Below are 21,675 nucleotides of genomic sequence, written 5' to 3'. Positions count from 1 at the left end.
TCCCACAAATAGAGCTTTCTTTTGATGGTATTTGATTGCCTCTGCGATTTTTTTTTTTTGCGATATAAATGGAAAAAGAGCGAAAATTTTGAAAAAAAAAGATATTTTCTTCTTTTTGTTATAAGAAAAATCGAATAAACTAAATTTTAGTCATACATTGAGGGCAAAATTTATTCAGCCACATGTCTTTAGTAAAAAAAATGTCAATAAGCAAATATTTTTTGGTTTGCGCAAAAGTTATAGCGTCTACAAACTAGAGTACATTTTCTGGAATTTACACAGCTTTTAATTTATGACTGCCGATCTCATTTCTTGAGGTGCTAAAATGGCAGGGCAGTACAAATCCCCCCCATTTTGGAAAGTAGACACCCCAAGGAAATTGCTGATGGGTATGTTGAGCCCATTGAATATTTATTTTTTTTGTCCTAAGGGATTGAATAATGACAAAAAAAAAAAAAAAAAATTTTTTTTACAAAAAGTTGTCACTAAATGATATATTGCTCACACATGCCATGGTTATATGTGGAATTGCACCCCAAAATACATTCTGCTGCTTCTCCCGAGTACGGGGATACCACATGTGTGGGACTTTTTGGGAGTCTAGTCGCGCACGGCACCCCGAAAACCAATCACCACCTTCAGGATTTCTAAGGGTGCAAATTTTTGATTTAACTCCTCACTACCTATCACAGTTTCGAAGGCCATAAAATGCCAAAATAGCACAAAACCCCCCCAAATGACCCCATTTTGGAAAGTAGACACCCCAAGCTATTTACTGAGAGGCATGTTGAGTCCATGGAATATTTTATATTTTGCCAAAAGTTGCGGGAATATTACAAACTTTTTTTTTTTTGCACAAAGTTGTCACTAAATGATATATTGCTCACACATGCTATGGGCAGAAGTCAAATTACACCCCAAAATAAATTCTGCTGCTTCTCCCGAGTACGGGGATACCACATGTGGGGGACTTTTTGGGAGCCTAGCCACGTACGGGACCCCGAAAACCAAGCACTGCCTTCCGGATTTGAATATAAAATGCTATAAAAAACAAACTAACCAGAGTCACCCGTAACACTTATACGGTGATCAGTGGTGAAAGGGTTAACTAGGGGCAATCAGGTGGTTCAAATTTTTATTAGGTAGTATATGGGGGTCCCTGGCGCTATATAAAAACCTGACGGGGAACCTAAATAACTAACTGGCTAACCAGCGTCACCAGTGACACTTATACTGTGATCGCTGGTGAAAGGGGGTGAAAGGGTTAACTAGCAGCAATCAGGGGGTTAAAACCATTATTGGGTAGTATATCGGGGTACCTAGCGCTATAAAAACCTGGCGGTGAACCTAAAAAAATAACTAGCTACCTAGCGACACTAGCGACACTGATGCAGCGTTCAGAAAAATTATCGCTTAGTGACACTGGCAAAAGGGGGTGAAAGGGTTAACTAGCGGAAATCAGGGGGTTAAAACCATTATTGGGTAGTATATCGGGGTACCTAGCGCTATAAAAACCTGGCGGTGAACCTAAAAAAATAACTAGCTACCTAGCGACTGTAGCGACACTAATGCAGCGATCAGAAAAACGATCGCTTAGTGACACTGGCAAAAGGGGGTGAAAGGGTTAACTAGCGGCAATCAGGGGGTTAAAAACATTATTGGGTAGTATATCGGGGTACCTAGCGATATAAAAACCTGGCGGTGAACCTAAAAAAATAACTAGCTACCTAGCGACACATGCAGCGATCAGAAAAATGATCGCTTAGTGACACTGGCAAAAGGGGGTGAAAGGGTTAACTAGCGGCAATCAGGGGGTTAAAAACATTATTGGGTAGTATATCGGGGTACCTAGCGCTATAAATCGATCGGGGGGGGGTTTGTGTGCCTGTGTGTACCTACATGTCAGTGTAGTGTTGGTGCACACTTACTTTTACTGTTCTCCTCGTAGTCCGGTCAAAAAGACCGCCCCGAGGAGAATGACATCACTTCCTCCTTCCTGTGTAAACAATACACAGGGGAGGAAGCTTCTCATTGGCCAGGAGCGATCCAGAGGGGGTGGCCGAAAACCAACGGCCATCCCCTCATCACGGAGCGCTCCTGGACCGAATCGGACCGCCGTAACCAGCGGGAGGGGGTCCGATCGGACCCCCCACCCGCTGGAAGGCAATCACGTAGATGTACGTGATTATGCCTGCCTGTGCCATTGTGCTGACGTACAATGGCAATACGGCGGTCCTCAAGTGGTTAAATGTGTGTTTGCCACATTTGCAAGTAGTTATGCTTGGATGCGTGCTTGCAACGATTGCAAGAAATAGTTATTGGATGCGTGCTTGCAATGATTGCAAGAAATAGTGGGGGGAATGACAGGCTACATGTGAACGATACCTGTAAGGCTGAAATGACGGATGAGAATCGATGTGTGGTTGGTTTGAGTGGATTTGACTCAAGCGACAAGTGTGTGAAATAAAATGAGTGAAATGTTTTGCCATGATATAGGCACAAATCGGTATGTCGAGACTGTGATAAATGATGAGTCGGGCGACAAGCTACGAGTTGAACTGTGGAGCATGGAATGAAATGAGACCAAGCCAACTGGGGCATACTGGGACGAATCGATGCCTCGCAGATGCCATCAGATTTGAATCGGAGCACGGTAAGTGACAGTGAAATGAACAAAATGTTTTGCTATGGAGTGAAATTAATGAAATGTTTTCCCATGACAGAGGAATGAATCGGTCATGTAGCCACTGTGACTGACAATAGACTGGACTCTGGAGCATGTACTGAAATGAGGCAAAAAACAACTAGTGTACACCGGAACGAATTGGTGCATCACCGATGCGACTGGATTTGAATCGGAGCGCGGTACATGACAGTGAAATTAGTGAAAATGTTTGCCATGACAGAGGCACGAGTCAGTCGTGCCGCGACTGCGTCTGACAATGAACCTGACTCTGGTGGATGTACTGAAATGAGGCCAAAAATACCTGGGGCACACCGGAACAAATTGGTGCACCATAGATGCAACTGGATTCCTATCAGAACGTGATACGTGACAGTAAAAATGATATGCCATGACAGAGGCACAAATCAGTGAGCCGCAACCTGCGACTGACAACGAATGGGGCTCTGGAGGATGTATTGAAATGAGGCCGAAAAAAAAAACACACCGGGACAAATCGGGGGACAAAATGAGGCAAAAATGGGGCACACCGGTACGAAACGGTGCATTGTGGATGCGACTGGATTTGAATCAGAGCACGGTACACGAGAGTGAAATGATTGAAATGGTTTAGCTTTGATATGGCACCGATTGTGTCCAGTTTATAAAGGTTGTATAAAAAGTGACAACTATAAGCCAAATTGTTTTGCGGATTAAAGTAAAATAATGTGCGGCTCTGAAAACATTGCAGTTGCTTACCAAAGATTTGCAGCTAGGAGTATAGTAAGTGCATTAACAGACAGTGACTGAAAGACGCTGGAGGAGATAAGTAGCACTGAGATGCATCGAAAGGCAAAAGATGAAAACTTTATTTTAAAAAAGTAGTAACCACTTCCTTACTGGGTAAAAAGAAGAACCCGCTCCAGGTGTCTACTTCCTAATGATCTCTCCCCTCTCCAGGCGTGGGTTCAGCTCAATATGCAACCATATGCAAAAATTGAACAAAAGGGTCCGGATGGCCGCACTTCAATGAAAATGATTTCTTTATTGTTTTAAATGCAGCAAGGATAAAATCACTGATGCGTTTCACACCGTTATAGCAGGTGCTTATTCATAGCTACGTTTTAAAATAATAAAAAAGAAATATATATGCAAGCAAGCAAAGCCGTAAATTGGTGTAATTAGGCATGGTGCATGCCCACTACAGATGACACAATGCTCTCAGTTTATATAAGGGTGGGTCAGCTGAACTTCTCTCTCACATGATCACAAGGTTAACTCTTCAGACAAAAATAAAGACAAGCCAAACCCACAAAAGATATATAAATAAAGACCAACAATTTAACGGTGATGCATGCTTGACATAATTAAACCACCTAAACTGGTGGAAAATATCCCGCTCAAGAAATTCTTCTAAAAAAAAAAAAAATGTTTAAAATGTGTTTTCCCATAAACATATGTGTGCATATATGTATATGTACTTTGATAAAAATGCCTGTAGTTTCCCAGCAGTAGCACCTGTGCATACCTAGCATTAGCATTCTCATGTAAATATATAAATATATAAGAATATATATAAATATTGCTCTTGCACATGCACGGGTAGGTAAGCCCAAATTATGTCAGAAAACCTCACAGGCAATCAGGATTCCCATCACACAGCACAGCATGAAAACAGTGGGGTTAATAGTAGTGTTTTCATGCTGTGCTGTGTGATGGGAATCCTGGTTGCCTGTGAGGTTTTCTGAAGAAATCGTTTTCATTGGAGTACGGCCACCCGGACCTTTTTGTTCAACCTTTTTCCTTACTGGGTACTTATACCACCTTCCTGCCCAGGCCATTTTTCAGCTTTCAGCGCTCTCACAATATGAATGACAATTGCATGGTCATGCAACATTGTACCCATAGAACATTTTTATAATTTTTTTTCCCACAAATAGAGCTCTCTATTGGTGGTATTTAATCACCACTGGGTTTTTTATTTTTTGCTAAACAAACAAAAAAGACAGAAAAAAAAAAGGTAATTTTTCTCCTTCACTGATATGTGCTGATGAGGCTGCACTGATAGGCGACACTGATGGGCACTGATAGGTGGCACCGATGGGCACTGATGAGACGGCACTGGTGGACACTGATCAGGAGGTACAGATGAGGTTGCTCTGATAGGTGGCAATGATGGGCACTGGTAAGCAGCACTGATAGGTGACACTGATGATGAGGCACTGATTGGCAGCACTAATGGGCACTGATGAGCGGTACTAATATGCACTGTGTGGGACCGATGTCCCTCTAACAGAAGTCAGTTAACCACTTAAGGACCGCCGCATGGCAATGTACGTCGGTGCAATGGCACCGACAGGCACAAGTATATATAAGATATACTACCCAATAATGGTTTTAACCCCCTGATTGCCCCTAGTTAACCCTTTCACCCCCTTTTGCCAGTGTCACTAAGCGATCATTTTTCTGATCGCTGCATTAGTGTCACTGGTGCCGCTAAGTAGCTAGTTATTTTTTTTAGGTTCACCGCCAGGTTTTTATAGCGCTAGGTACCCCCATATACTACCCAATAATGGTTTTAACTCCCCGATTGCCCCTAGTTAACCCTTTCACCAGCGATCACCGTATAAGTGTCACTGGTGACGCTGGTTAGCCAGTTAGTTATTTAGGTTCCCCGTCAGGTTTTTATATAGCGCCAGGGACCCCCATTCACTACCTAATAAAGATTTTAACCCCCTGATTGCCCCTAGTTAACCCTTTCACCATTGATCACCGTATAAGTGTTACGGGTGACTCTGGTTAGTTTGCTTTTTATAGCATCAGGGCACCCACCATTTATTACCCAATAAAGGTTTAACCCCCTGATCACCCGGCGGGTGATATCAATTAGGTTTTAGGGTCAGGGTCTGCGTCGCCCCAGGCAGCCCTAGGTTAGTGCCAGTACCGCTAACACCCACGCGCAAAGCATACACCTCCCATAGTGGTATAGAATCTGAACAGATCAATATCTGATCTGATCAGATCTATACTAGCGTCCCCAGCAGTTTAGGGTTCCAAAAAACGCAATGTTAGCGGGGTCAGCCCAGATACCTGCTGGCACCTGCGTTTTGCCCCTCCGCCCAGCCCACCCAAGTGCAGTATCGATCGATCACTGTCACTTACAAAACACTAAACACATAAATGCAGCGATCGCAGAGTCAGGCCTGATCCCTGCGATCGCTAACAGTTTTTTTTTGTAGCGTTTTATAATGCTGTGCTTGGTTTTCGGGGGCCCGTGTGTGGCTAGACTCCCAAAAAGTCCCCCACATGTGGTATCCCCGTACTCGGGAGAAGCAGAAGAATTTATTTTGGGGTGTAATTTCACTTATGCCCATAGCATGTGTGAGCAAAATATAATTTAGTGACAACTTTGTGCAAAAAAAAAAATGTTTAATATTCCTGCAACTTGTGGCAAAATATAAAATATTTCATGGACTCAACATGCCTCTCAGTAAATAGCTTGGGGTGTCTACTTTCCAAAATTGGGTCATTTGGGGGGGAGGGGGGGGGGGTTGTGCTATTTTGGCATTTTATGGCCTTCGAAACTGTGATAGGTAGTGAGGAGTGAAATCAAAAATTTGCACCCTTCGAAATCCTGAAGGCAGTGATTGGTTTTCGGGGTGCCGTACGCGGTTAGACTCCCAAAAAGTCCCACATATGTGGTATCCCCGTACTCAGGAGAAGCAGCAGAATATATTTTGGGGTGCAATTCCACATATAACTATGGCATGTGTGAGCAATATATCATTTAGTGACAACTTTTTGTAATCTTTTTTTTTTGTTTCATTATTCAATCACTTGGGACAAAAAAAAAAATTCAATAGGCTCAACATGCCCCTCAGCAATTTCCTTGAGGTGTCTACTTTCCAAAATGGGGTCATTTGGGGGGGTTTGTACTGCCCTGTCATTTTAGCACCTCAAGAAATGAGATAGGCAGTCATAAATTAAAAGCTGTGTAAATTCCAGAAAATGTACTCTAGTTTGTAGACGCTATAACTTTTGCGCAAACCAATAAATATACGCTTATTGACATTTTTTTTACTAAAGACATGTGGCTGAATAAATTTTGCCCTAAATGTAACAAAAAGTATAAAATATCTTTTTTTCTCAAAATTTTCGGTCTTTTTCCATTTATATCGCAAAAAGTAAAAATCGCAGAGGCAATCAAATACCATCAAAAGAAAGCTCTATTTGTGGGAAGAAAAGGACGCAAATTTCGTTTGGATACAACATTGCATGACTGCGCAATTACCAGTTAAAGCAGTGCAGCGCGAAATTGTAAAAAGACCTCTGGTCCTTAGGCTGTTAATTGGTCCGGGGCTGAAGTGGTTAACAACTTTCTTTTTTTCTTCATGCTGACAGCGTAAGGGGAAAAAAAGCAGATAACTGTCTTCTGTTTATTTTCATGATCAGCTGTCATTGGCTGACAGCTGATCACTTGGTAAAGGGTCCCTGTGATTGGCCCTTTACCCGAACTGTAATCAGCCGAGTCCCAAGGGGACGCGTGGGCAGTGCGAGAACGGGAGGACATCTATGTACTTCTTTCAGCTATAGATGGGAGCAAAGTAGTTAAGTTAGAGAAAATCTTTCCAAAGTGAAGAACATCTTCAAGTGAGGACAACTCAAAATTCTGGATTTTCTGTCACTTTCAGTCCTGATGACTGACTAGCAGGGACACACAGCAAAAATCAAAAAAAGAAAGAACTACATTATCCAAAACTGAAAAAAATTGCCTTTACATACACTATAAGAATTTCTTGATCATACATCACGGGACACAGGAGCTTCATTACATAGTGGGTTATATAGGCACCTCTGGTGATTGGACACTGGTTAACCCCAATTAAGGAGAATTCCTCCCCTATATAACCCCTCCCATATGGGAGGCACCTCAGTTTTTCCGCCAGTGTCTATGGTGGTTGGTCACGTAAAACTTTAGCTCTGTGCAGGTCCCTGCGGGGGCCTAAGGGCTACAACAAACCAGATCCATACCTCGGGCCAATATTTGACTCCCAATATGGTATGGTACCCGGGCCTCGTCAGCCAAAGAAACGAGGTTTGGCCTGTAAGTCCTCTCCTATTCTCCTATTGGAAGACTGGGCTCTGGGAAAACCAGACTTGGTGTACTGTTTATACAGAGTGCACAAAAGTTTCTGGCAGAGTCTTTTACATGGTCCAGGTAGGAGGCTCTTCCGAGAAAGAGCCCCAGATAAACCTGAAGGTTGGCTAACACTGCCCGCCGTGATGGGTGAAGGCTGGAATTTGTCTGTTTCAGCAATTCCTGCGGCGAGGACAGGTAAGGGAAGTTAATCCTATATATATAATTATATGATGGATTTCTTCATTTTGAGTAGTTGTATGTCTTACCTGGTTTCCACCACTAGAGGGAGTAAGAGCAGCCTGATGCATACTTACATGCCTTTCAGTACACACGCTCAGTGAAGCCTGGTTCTCCAGCTGTCTCACGTCTCCACTGCAGTCCCTGCCACAACAAGGTAACACAGGGGTCCCACGTAGTCTGGGGGTCCCACGCAGCTCCGGTGGAGTTCTCCTTTCCCCCCTGGATCCCGCGGTCCTCTTGCACGAGTGCGTGTGCACGCGCGCCGGGCGCGTTCCCGGCCTAATGGAGGAGGGGGGAGTGTGGTCGTGAGCCGTGCACGTCAGTGTGCATGACGCTGTACTGCGCAGGCGCCAGGTGGCAGATTTAAAAAGCCCCAGAGGGGGCTGTAAGTGGAGACACAGCAGCTGTGGGCAGTAAGCATCCGTGGGGATTGGATCCAGGCAAACCTAGACACCTACTCAGCATCAGGTTGTGCAGTTTAAGCATATATATTTATTGTGAGACTTTAAGCACAACAGTGATTGCACTTGTACTAGAACCTCTGCTTTGTAGCTTAGGACTATGTCTCCTCGTAAGAGGGTCTCAGGGGGAGGTAACAAAGGCATTGGTAAATCACCGCCTAGGTCCAGGGGTTCTAAAAGTGCCTGTAAGTTACCATCCCCCCCTGCAAGACTGGAGCCAGCCTCTCAGAACGAGTCAGTGCCCCTGTCAGGTTTTGCAGCCTCTCCTAATGTCCCAGCCCCGGTTTATGTCACTGAGGACTCCCTTAGGGCTACATTGGAGGGTTTTGAAGGGAGAATAATGAATTTTATTTCTGCTTCCCTGAAAGATAGCAGGAAAATGGGTAGATCCCTTCCCTCTGCTGAAATTCCTCTCTCAGATGATTTTTCTGACAATGAGGAGAGATCCCTGTCTTGGGACAGGGATCATGAGCAGTCGGATGAATCAGAGGAAGAGGAGAGAGTCCACTCCTCCCAGGCGCTCAGGGAACAGGTGCAGTATTATACTGAATTGAACACATTCAGAATGCCTGCTGCTGAAGTCGTTACGTCCTCTGTTTCTTCCCTGGGAGTCAGGAAAGCCCCACAGACTGCCTATTCCTTCCCAATTCATCCCTTAATGGATGAATTGTTGTATGAGGATTGGGGACATCCCGATAAACTGTTTGCTCCTCCTAAAAGGTTTTCTATGCATTATCCTCTGGAGGAGAGTTTCACCAAGAAGTGGGGGGTCCCATCTGTTGATGCGGCTGTTTCTTGCGTAAATAAAAACCTGACTTGTCCCTTGGATAATGCGCAGGTATTTAAAGATCCAACTGATAAGAAGCTGGAAACCTTATTAAAAGCCTCCTTTTCCATGACTAGCGCTGTAGTGCAACCTACAGTCGCTGCCGTGGGGTTGTGCCAGTTCCTCAAGGAACAGGTTAAGCAAATGCTTGGGCTCCTTCCCAGCGACGAAGTAGAGAAGTATACAGAGATGCCTCATATTCTGTGTTTCATGATTGATGCGATTTTGGATTCTGTCCAACAAGCATCACGTTTGTCCCTCATGTTGGTACACATGAGAAGGGCCCTATGGCTAAAGAATTGGGCAGCTGAGCTGTCATGCAAGAAGCATTTGATTGGGTTCCCGTTTAAAGGGGCACGTTTGTTTGGAGAAGAATTAGACAAATTCGTCCAAAAAATTTCAGGAGGTAAATCTACTCTCCTTCCAGTCAAAAGGAGCAAGCGTCCTTCATTCAGGCGTGCTCTCTCTCCCGGAGCATCAAGCTCTAAGCAGTGGCGACGGCCTTCTCAACCCTCCTCTACAGGAAAGGCTCAGGGCCGAGCCCAGGGGCAGAAAAAGACTTGGGGGCGAAAGCCTGCCAAGCAGAGCCCAAAAGCTTCCTTGTGAAGGGGCGCCCCCGCTCGGCCGAGTGGGGGGAAGGCTCCTGCAGTTTGCAGGAGCCTGGCGGGAAGAGATCCGGGACAAGTGGGTGATCTCTTCGGTATCTCTGGGCTACAGGCTAGAGTTTCAGGAGATTCCACCTTCTCGCTTTGTAAGGTCAAGGATCCCCAGGGATCCAGTAAAGCAAAAACCGCTATTTCTGGTCTTAGATCACTTACTATCCCAGGGGGTGATAGTAGAAGTGGACCCAAAAGAACAGGGTTTGGGGTTTTACTCGAATCTCTTCACCGTTCCGAAGCCAAATGGAAGTGTCAGACCTATCCTAGATCTGAAGGATCTGAACCGGTTTTTACGCATCCGGTCCTTCCGAATGCAGTCAATCCGCACTGTGGTCTCCTCCCTGCAAGGGGGAGAGTTTATGGCATCAATAGACATCAAGGATGCATATCTCCATGTGACAATTTTTCCCGTACACCAAAAATTTCTAAGGTTCGCGGTAGAGTGGTGCCATTTTCAATTTGTGGCCTTGCCGTTCAGGCTTGCTACGGCCCCTCGAGTCTTCACAAAGATTCTGGACCCTCTCTTGGCAAACCTAAGAGCTCAGGGTATAGCCGTCATGGCTTATCTAGACGATTTACTTCTCATGGAGAAAACAGTAGCGTTCCTGAACCACAGCGTTACCAGAACGCTAGAACACCTGGAACGCCTAGGTTGGATTATAAACCTAGAAAAGTCGTCCCTACAGCCTGCCACCAGGTTGGAATACCAGTGTATGATCATCGACACCGCTCAGGGCAAGGTGTTTCTTCCAAGGCCAAAAGCCTTGGCCATTGGGGATCTGGTGCGCCTAATTCTGGGCAGGAAAGCATCCCCCATTCGATTGTGCATGAGACTGTTAGGGAAAATGGTCGTCTCCTTCAAGGCCGTCCCATTTGCCCAGTTCCACTCAAGGCCTCTGCAAAGATGCATCCTTGTGGCTTGGAACAGGAAGCCCCAATCCTTGGATCTTCCTATGCGTCTATCCCCAGGGACACGCAAGAGTCTCGTCTGGTGGTTACAAACCAAGAATTTGCTGAAGGGCAAAACTTTTCTTCCTCTTCCATGGAAGATTATCACGACAGATGCCAGCCTGACAGGCTGGGGAGCAGTGTTGGAGGAGACATGCTCGCAGGGGAAATGGTCTGCGATCAAAAGGCTATTGCCCATAAATGTCTTGGAGATCCGGGCAGTTTATATGGCTCTCATAAAGTGGTCTTACAGACTACGAGGTCTCCCTGTTCGGGTTCAGTCCGACAATGCCACAGCAGTGGCTTATATCAATCACCAGGGCGGTACCAGGAATCTGGTTGCGCAAAAAGAGGTGAATCACATACTTGTCTGGGCAGAAAAGCATGTTCCGTGTCTTTCTGCAGTCTTCATTCCAGGAGTGGAAAATTGGCAGGCGGATTTTCTGTGCCGCCAGCAGTTGTGCCCAGGAGAATGGGCTCTGCACCCTGACGTGTTTCGGAACATATGTCACAGGTGGGGTACTCCAGACATAGATCTGTTTGCATCCAGGTTCAACAGGAAACTGGACAATTTTGTGTCAAGGACAAGAGATGCACTCGCTCAGGGGTCAGATGCTCTGACAGTTCCCTGGGATCAGTACAATCTGATCTATGCCTTCCCCCCGAGCCCGCTTCTGTCTCGGTTCCTGGGAAGAGTCAAGAGGGAGACAAAATCGGTCCTTTTAGTGGCCCCGGCTTGGCCCAGGCGACCATGGTACGCAGAGATCATGAAGTTGGCAGTAGGCAGGCCATGGATCCTCCCTCTCCGGCCAGATCTGCTCTCACAGGGTCCAATTTACCATCCTGCTTTACACAGTCTAAATTTGACGGTTTGGCTGCTGAGACCCACATTCTGAGACCGTGGCCTTTCGGGGCCAGTCCTTTCTACTCTGGTCAATGCCAGAAAGCCGGCCTCCAGGCTTATTTATTACAAAATCTGAAGGGCATATGTTTCCTGGTGTGAACTCAGGAAATGGCATCCTAGAAAGTATGTCATTAGCAGGATCTTGGCCTTTCTCCAGTCAGGCCTAGAAATGAATTTGGCCATAAGCACTATCAAGGTGCAGATTTCGGCCCTGTCATGTTTTTTCAGAAGCCACTTGCATCGCATTCCCTGGTGCGGGCTTTCACCCAGGGGGCCATGCAGATAAGACCGCCAGTCAAACCTCCGGTATGCCCATGGGATCTGAATTTGGTTCTCTCGGCTTTGCAGGGGCAACCATTTGAACCTTTACATCTGGCTTCATTAGTTCTCCTGACTAAAAAATTGGTTTTCTTGGTAGCCATATCCATGGCTAGAAGAGTATCAGAGCTAGCAGCTCTTTCCAGCAAGGAGCCGTATCTAATTATTCATAAGGACCGGGTGGTTATGTGTCCCAACAGGTCCTTTCTACCTAAGGTGGTTTCGGGATTCCATTTGAATTAAGACGTAATCCTACCATCCTTTTTTCCGGACCCACAGTCCGCAGAAGAAGAATCTTTGCACACTTTGGATGTGGTTAGGGCAATCAGTATATATCTTCAAGCAACTGCTCAGATAAGGAAAACTGATTGCTTGTTTATTTTGCCGGAAGGCCCTAGGAAGGGCCAGGCGGCGTCAAAATCCACTCTCTCAAGGTGGATTAGACAGGTTATTTCTCAGGCCTATAGTGTAAAGGGGAAGATTCCTCCTTTTCAAGTGAAAGAGCACTCAACGAGGGCTGTAAGTGCTTCTTGGGCAGTGCATCACCAGGCCTCCCTGGTTTAGATCTGTAAGGCTGCAACTTGGTTATCAGTCCACACATTCACCAGATTCTATCAGGTGGATGTCAGAGGGCAAGAGGATAACGCCTTCGGGAGCAGTGTACTGCAGGCTACAGTTTAGGTTCTCCGGTCCCTGGCGGTCTATAATTATGGTCTGTGTCTCCCTCCCCTCAATCTGAGCATTGCTTTGGGACATCCCACTATGTAATGAAGCTCCTGTGTCCCGTGATGTATGATCAAGAAAATGGGATTTTTATATACAGCTTACCTGTAAAATCCTTTTCTTGAGAGTACATCACGGGACACAGGGCTCCCGCCCCTCTTGAGTTTTACGTGGTTACTTATTGCTTTGCTACAGAACTGAGGTGCCTCCCATATGGGAGGGGTTATATAGGGGAGGAATTCTCCTTAATTGGGGTTAACCAGTGTCCAATCACCAGAGGTGCCTATAAAACCCACTATGTAATGAAGCTCCTGTGTCCCGTGATGTACTCTCAAGAAAAGGATTTTACAGGTAAGCTGTATATAAAAATCCCATTTTTACATTTCAGTCAAGAATAGTAAAGTAGGGTTGCTTTTGAAAAACTCTTAAATTTTGCAAAATATTCACTCAGCTTTAAACAATCAACGCTTATTAAATTATGAGAAGAGTTATAAGAAAAGTCTAACGTCCTTACTAGAGAAAACAAAAAGATCTGTTAGCAATTACAGATTATACTCTTATCATTGAATTCAACAAATAAAAGAAATTTGTTTTACATTTGTGTCACTGAAATATGAATTTGATTGTCTGAGAAAAAAAGACATTTAAATGATTACATCCTCTCAGGGATAAATGTTTAGGCACAAAAAATTTAATTACCTGGCCAGATTTTATATGGAACTACTATGTTGTTTTTAGATTTACCTTACAATAATATCAGATGGGCACATTTTACATGACAATGAGCATTGATAGCGATACAGAGTTTAAAGTTCTCAACAGTATGTTGTGAGCATGTCCATAGCACTGCAGCAAAGAAAACAAGGAGAGACGTTGCTCCAGGTGAGTGTTAGGCCGCGTACACACGGGCGGATTGTCTGGCCAACTAAGTTCGTCAGACAATCCGACAGACAGTCCGTCCTACTTTTGAATGAACGGACTTGACCACACACGATTAACAGACAGTCCGCTGAAAGCTTGCGCGATGACGTGTACAGCACGTACTACGGGACTAGAAATACGACGTCCAATACACTGCAATGCAACCTTCGGCCCTGTAAATCCTTTCTGAGCATGCACCCTACTTAGTCCGTCCAACTTGCCTACTCACGAGCGGACTGTCCGCTGAAACCAAGTTTGGACGGACTGTATTACGGAAATTCCGAAAGACTTAGTCCGCCAGACTGTCCGCTGAAAAAGTCAGCTGAAGCCCACACACGAGCGGATTGTCCGCTGAAACACGTTTCAGCGGACTAAGTTGGACAGACAGTCCGCCCGTGTGTACGCGGCCTTAGTGTATCAATCAAATTGCAGCTCCATGTGTGGGTGCAAGCACCGGCTCGCCTCCGAGAACAGGATCAATAAAAGGAATTACTGCACACCATGCTGGCGTCTAAGTCCATTTTAATAAATTGACTGTATGACACACACCAGATGACAGAGAGAACAGGAGATTGACGCGTTTCACACAAATCTAATGTGCTTAATCATAACCAAGAGGTGTCCCCCTGGCACTCCTTAAAGAGGAAGTAAACCCTGATGAGTTTACTTCCTCTTTCATTCCCTGCAAAGGCAAAACATAATGGACTACTATGCATCGCATAGTAATCCATTATGTGTCACTTACCTAACACAGGAGCCAGCGAAGTCACCGCTGTCCCCTGTAGTCCGGCGCATCCATCTTCTCGGTGGGGTCTCGCAGCTCTGCCGCTGTCATTCGTCAAAGCCACGATGACGTCACTCCCGCGCTTGCGCATGGGAGCCGACATGCGCGGCATCTCCGTCGTTGACGGTGCCGTGCTCAGTGCGCCCGCACGCCGCTGTCTACGGTGCCTGTCTTCGGGCAAATATCTCCTAAACCGTATAGGTTTAGGAGATATTTCTTGGACCTACAGGTAAGCCTTAATCTAGGCAAAGTGGTTTGTAAGGGTTTACAACCACTTTAAATAGTTCCCCACACACCTGTATCAGCTAGCTGGTGGTGCCAGCATTAACTCCTCTTCGTCTGAACTGCCGTAAAAACATTTTGACACAGAGGTACACAATAACACCTGTGATGTTAAAAGGCAATATGGTAACTTAAACAGTTGGATGTAATCAAAAAATTGGATATAATCAAAAAAGCTACATAAACGTCCCAGTAAAAAGAAAAAAGACACAAAAAATATTTCAAAATAAATAACAAGCAGAACAAAAATAAACAGACCGATAGCTAGCAAAGCTAAATATATATATTAGACTAAATAATGCAAAAAATCATGAAAAAATGTTAGGATAAATAAATAATAATTGAAAAAAAAGAAAAAATATCTTAAATATATATGGTATTTCACAAAAAAAGTGAGTACACCCCTCACATTTTTGTAAATATTTTATTATATCTTTTCATGTGACAACACTGAAGAAATGACACTTAGTTACCATGTAAAGTAGTGAGTGTACAGCTTGTATAACAGTGTAAATTTGCTAAAAGCAAAAGGGGGTTTTGGGACTTTAAATGAGGTGCATGATACCATGCACCTCTATCCCTAAATCAGTTGTTTAATTGACATATGAACAAAGCATACCTCATAAACATATGATACATGGTTGAACATGGTTGAACATGAGTATTTTTATCTATATACAAGGCAATGGCATACAGAAAAGAAGGGTTCATATATATATATATATATATATATATATATGTACTATATATACACAAGCACACTTGTCCTTAGGCCGCGTACACACGCGGGGACTGTTCGCTGAAACTTTGTTCGTCAAACAGTTGCCGCAACAGTCCGCTCAAAATTTGCATGAGCGGACTTGCCCACACACGAGCGGACTGTTTCAGCGAACTGTTTGCCAAACAGTTCGCTCAACTTTTGAAATGAACGGACTCGCCCACGTAAGGCGGAGGCAAGTCCGCCCATTTCGAGCGCGTGTACAGGTAGGCGGGGCCCGCGAAGGAGACGTCGCGGGCACCGCCGCCTGGAATGGACTTAAAGGGGAACCCCAACGCCGAAAAAAATCGGCGTGGGGGTTCCCCCAAAGTCCACAACAGACCCTTGTCCGAGCACGCTACCCGGCCGGCCAGGAAAGGGGGGGCGAGCGAGCGCGCCCCCCTTCCTGAGCCGTACCAGGCCGCGTGCCCTCAACATGGGGGGTGCCTTGGGGAAGGGGGGGCCGCGCGGCCCCCCCACCCCAAAGCACCTTGTCCCCATGTTGATGAGGACAAGGGCCTCTTCCCGACAACCCTGGCCGTTGGTTGTCGGGGTCTGCGGGCGGGGGGCTTATCGGAATCCGGGAGCCCCCTTTAAGAAGGGGGCCCCCGGATACCGGCCCCCCACCCTATGTGAATGAGTATGGGGTACAATGTACCCCTACCCATTCACCTGTAAAATAAAAGTACCCAAAAAAAAAACACAACACACGAGAAAAAATATTTTATTGCACAGCTCCGGGGGTCTTCCGTCTTCGGGGGTCTTCTCACCGGACTCCTCCGCTATCTTCGTGTAGCTCTTTTGCTAGCGGAGGAGTCCGGCTTTCTTCCTCCCCGCCGCCGGCCTCTTCTCCCGACTTCGGGGGTCTTGTCCCCCTCTTCGGTTCTTCTGCCCGGTCTTCTGTCGCCGTCGCCGCCTTCCGTTCTTCTTCTTCTTGTTCTTCTTCTTCTTCTCCAGGAGATGTTGACACGACGCTCTCTCCGGCCGGAATGCCAGAGCCGCCCTGCGCTGCCACTTATATAGTGACAATGGGGCGGTGTCACATGGTATATGTCACATGGGTTGGTCACATGGGTTGATGTCACATGGTGACCCCGCCCCCTTACGATGTCATAGCCCCATGTGACATCAACCCATGTGACCAACCCATGTGACATATACCATGTGACACCGCCCCATTGTCACTATATAAGTGGCAGCGCAGGGCGGCTCTGGCATTCCGGCCGGAGAGAGCGTCGTGTCAACATCTCCTGGAGAAGAAGAAGAACAAGAAGAAGAACGGAAGGCGGCGACGGCGACAGCGGCGACAGAAGACCGGGCCACCGCCTGCAAAAGAGCTATAAGAAGGCGCGGTGGCCCGGCAGAAGAACGGAAGGCGGCGGCGACAGAAGACCGGGCCACCGCCTGCAAAAGAGCTACAAGAAGGCGCGGTGGCCCGGCAGAAGAACCGAAGAGGGGGACAAGACCCCCGAAGTCGGGAGAAGAGGCCGGCGGCGGGGAGGAAGAAAGCCGGACTCCTCCGCTAGCAAAAGAGCTACACGAAGATAGCGGAGGAGTCCGGCGAGAAGACCCCCGAAGACGGAAGACCCCCGGAGCTGTGCAATAAAATATTTTTTCTCGTGTGTTGTGTTTTTTTTTGGGTACTTTTATTTTACAGGTGAATGGGTAGGGGTACATTGTACCCCATACTCATTCACATAGGGTGGGGGGCCGGTATCCGGGGGCCCCCTTCTTAAAGGGGGCTCCCGGATTCCGATAAGCCCCCCGCCCGCAGACCCCGACAACCAACGGCCAGGGTTGTCGGGAAGAGGCCCTTGTCCTCATCAACATGGGGACAAGGTGCTTTGGGGTGGGGGGGCCGCGCGGCCCCCCCTTCCCCAAGGCACCCCCCATGTTGAGGGCACGCGGCCTGGTACGGCTCAGGAGGGGGGGCGCGCTCGCTCGCCCCCTTTCCTGGCCGGCCGGGTAGCGTGCTCGGACAAGGGTCTGTTGTGGACTTTGGGGGGACCCCCACGCCGATTTTTTTCGGCATTGGGGTTCCCCTTTAAGTCCATTCCAGGCGGCGGAGCCCGCGACGTCTCCGTCGCGGGCCCCGCCTACCTTCACACGCGCTCGAAATGAGCAGACTTTCCTCCGAGCGGGAACAGTTTGCTCATTTCGAAAGTAGCCTACACACGGGCGGACTGTTCGCTCAAACAAAGTTTCAGCGGCCAGTTTTTCGGAATTTCCGAAAGACTTTGTCCGTCAAACTGTCCGCTGAAACTGTCCGCTGAAAGCCCACACACGGGCGGACTGTCCGCTGAAACACTGTTCAGCGGACAAAGTTGGGCGAACAGTCCGCCCGTGTGTACGCGGCCTTAGTCTGCTTGTCTTCAGCAAACTGTTTGCAGGCTTTCTTGTGCATCATCTTTAGAAGAGGCTTCCTTATGGGATGACAGCCTTGCAGACCAATTTGATGTAGTGTGCAGCGTATGGTCTGAGCACTGACAGGCTGACCCCCCCCCCCCCCCTTCAACCTCTGCAGCAATGCTGGCAGCACTCATACATCTATTTCCAAAAGACAACCTCTGGATATGACGTTGAGCATGTGCACTCAACTTCTTTGGTCGATCACGGCAAGGCCTGTTCTTATTGGAACCTGTCCTGTTGAACAGCTGTATGGTCTTGACCACCATGCTGCATCTCAGTTTCAGGGTCTTGGCAATCATCTTATAGCCTAGGTCGTCTTTTTTTCAGATCCTCAGAGAGTTCTTTGCCATGAGGTGCCATGTTGAACTTCCAGTGACCAGTATGAGAAAGTGAGAGTGATAACACCAAATTTAACCACTTCAGCCCGGGAGGATTTTACCCCCTTCCTTACCAGAGCACTTTTTGTGATTTGGCACTGCGTCGCTTTAACTGACAATTGCGCGGTCATGCAATGTTGCACCCAAACAAAATTGACGTCCTTTTTTTCCCACAAATAGAGCTTTATTTTGGTGGTATTTGATCACCTCTGCGTTTTTTTTTTTTTGCGCTGTAAACAAAAAAAAAAGCGATAATTTTTCCTCAGTTTAGGCCGATACGTATTCTTCAAAATATTTTTGGTAAAAAAAACGCAATTAGCGATTATTGATTGGTTTGCGCAAAAGTTATAGCATCTACAAAATAGGGGATAGATTTATGGCTTTTTTTTTTTTTTACTAGTAATGGCAGCGATCTGCGATTTTTTTTGTGACTGCGACATTATGGCAGATACATCGGACACTTTTGACACATTTTTGGGACCATTCACATTTACACAGCGATCGTGCTATAATATTGCACTGATTACTGTGTAAATGTGACTGGCAGGGAAGGGGTTAACACCAGGGGGCGCTGCAGGGGTTAATGTGTTACCTTTGGGAGTGATTCTAACTGTGGGGGGAGGGGACTCACAAGGGGAGGAGACCGATCTGTGTTTCTCTGTACTGGGTACACACCATCGGTCTCCTATCCACTGACAGGACGTGGATCTGTGTGTTTACTTCCTGGGCAATCGCAGGTGGTCAGAGGACATCGCGGCCGCCGGCCACATGCACCAGGTCCCGAGCAAGCTGCGGGTGCATGTGCACGCACACCCTAGGGGGCCGGGAATCAGAGGACGGCATATGACGCCCACCCAGGATGGGAGATCCCATCTGTGGGTGTCATATGATTATAGGCCGGGGCTGAAGTGGTTAATACACCTGCTCCCCATTCACACCTGAGACCTTGTAACACTAATGAGTCACATGACACCGGGGAGGGAAAATGTCAAATTGGGACCAATTTGGACATTTTCATTTAGGGGTGTACTCACTTTTGTTGCCAGCGTTTTAGACATTAATGGCTGTGTGTTGAGTTAACAAGATTATCTGTGAGGAGTTACAGTGTTGTGGCACCACCACCCAAGGCCCAATTTTTGTGCCCCTGTTTAACAGGGGCATGTAATTACAAAGGTCTTGGTAATGGACTGGGGGGGACCCATGCCGTTTTTTTCAATGATTTTCATCCATATTACAGCCGTGAGTAGTTTTGAATTAAATTTTTTTCCTTTAGAAATGTAATTTTGCTGTGGTATTGTTATAAACACTGGAAAAATGTGCTACTTTACAGGCATACTAAGGATTCCCCCCAGGCACGATATTTAAAAGAATATTTCATTTTTATTGTTTCACTTTAAGCATTACAAAATTGCTGCTCCCACAAAAAATCAGTTTTTAAAACTTTATTTGCATTGATACATGTCCCCTGGGGCAGGACCCGGGTCCCCAAAACCTTTTTTCTGGCAATAACTTGCATATAAGTCTTTAAAATTAGCACTTTTGATTTTTCACGTCTTGCATAGACTTTAACGGTGTTCACATGTTCGAACAAATTTTTGCCTGTTCGCATGTTCTGCTGAAAACCGAACCGGGGGGTGTTCAGCTCATCCCTACTTACACGTACTGTATGTGTTTGGTGGTCTATTGTGTCCTCAGTTATTGTTAACCTTACGCTATATATGGTTTTGCACGCCAATTGTGTTGGAATCATCCTCCTATACACATGGATTACTATCTAACTGTACAGCTGTGTGAATATATATGAATTTTCCAATATCCACGTGTGTTTGGAATGCAATGTGCTATTTTACCTGTTTCTGTACCTTAATAAATATGTCATCATGTTTTGATCAATTATCTATTCATGTGTCATATGTCTCATATGAATCCTCTCCTATTATTACAGATATATGGATGAAAGTGCATAACTGTCATGCGCTTCATTGAAAGTCCCACAAACTCTCTTTTACCCAAGGTCTGTCTACAATATCACCATATGTGCCAAATCCCACAATGCCCCACACCAAGCCACCCGAGAGACTTTTCCAAATGTACATCCCACCATCTCTTTGCCATAACCTTTAATTGATGTTTAGGCCATTTTCTTTGCACCCAAGAGATAAAAGGTCCTGAAGAAGCTTATGGATGTGAAATGTGTCGACCTCTTCACTACGAATTTATAATATATATATAGCCTTCATTGCTTGATAAGAATATGTTCCTTCATGATTTTAATAATGCTTAATGGTTTTGCAATAAAATATTTAAAAAATTACATATTTTTGTATGTGTCTGTCCCTTTTTGGTACCGGTAAAGTCCAACAACATATGGATTCTCTAGAAATGCTGTCATTTAATGCCAGCTATTGATCATTTTCCCAGTCCAATATTTGTGCTCTTCTGACAACTTCCTGACACTTTCCCAGGACTTTGAGGACTGCTGCAAAGTATTTGCCACAGGTCACTCAACGGGCATTTTATGTGATCTTCAGGAAGGTCAGCTAGTCTCTTGCAATGACTACATTTCTGATGTATTATAGCTTCAGCAGGGGAAAATAAAGACATTTGGCTTCATGCATTGCTTGACAACAGCCTTACCTCACTGCTGGGAAACTGCCTAAATCGCCTTTTTATCTGAACTGTGTTATATCAGGTTCCTTATAGAAAGGATACCATTCTATACAATGTCCCTATATCCTCACTTTAAGCTCTTATACTGCGTTCTAGTTTTCAGACAGCTTTGAGTATTTTTGACAGCCAAGTTAAATAAACTTAGCACACATCATCATTTACAACCAACTGTAAATGTACATAACTGATTTAAAATGGCTAATTTTACAGGATGTCAAATTACAGAGGGTGTAACTTGACGGAGGGAGCCATTTGGCAAGGTGGCATGTTTTAAATAACATTTATTGCTTTGTACAGCACATCTCCGTTGCCCTAGTGACAGCATGTAAACAATGTCCACTGTACTGATACACCTTCTGCAGAACCTCTACTTAGAGCTCAGTAAAGTACTGACACTACTATTACTACTGTCTCTGTGCCTCCTTTTATTTGACATCTTTAGTTGTAGATTGCTTTGTTCCCTTGGTTACCTTCAAAATAAAATGGATGCAGCGTGGAGCAAGGCATAGTTTATAACCCAAATACCCATAATGGTAAAACAACAAATGAAGCAAGCTGAGTGTCTACAAAAATAAATATAAAAAAGTTAGCCAA

This window comes from Lithobates pipiens, unplaced genomic scaffold (genome assembly GCF_037356315.1).
Source record: "Lithobates pipiens isolate NorthernLeopardFrog02 unplaced genomic scaffold, aLitPip1_a1.2 Scaffold_16, whole genome shotgun sequence".
Taxonomy (NCBI): Eukaryota; Metazoa; Chordata; class Amphibia; order Anura; family Ranidae; genus Lithobates; species Lithobates pipiens.
The sequence above is the reverse complement of the archived record's forward strand: the minus strand, read 5'-3'. Positions refer to the sequence as shown.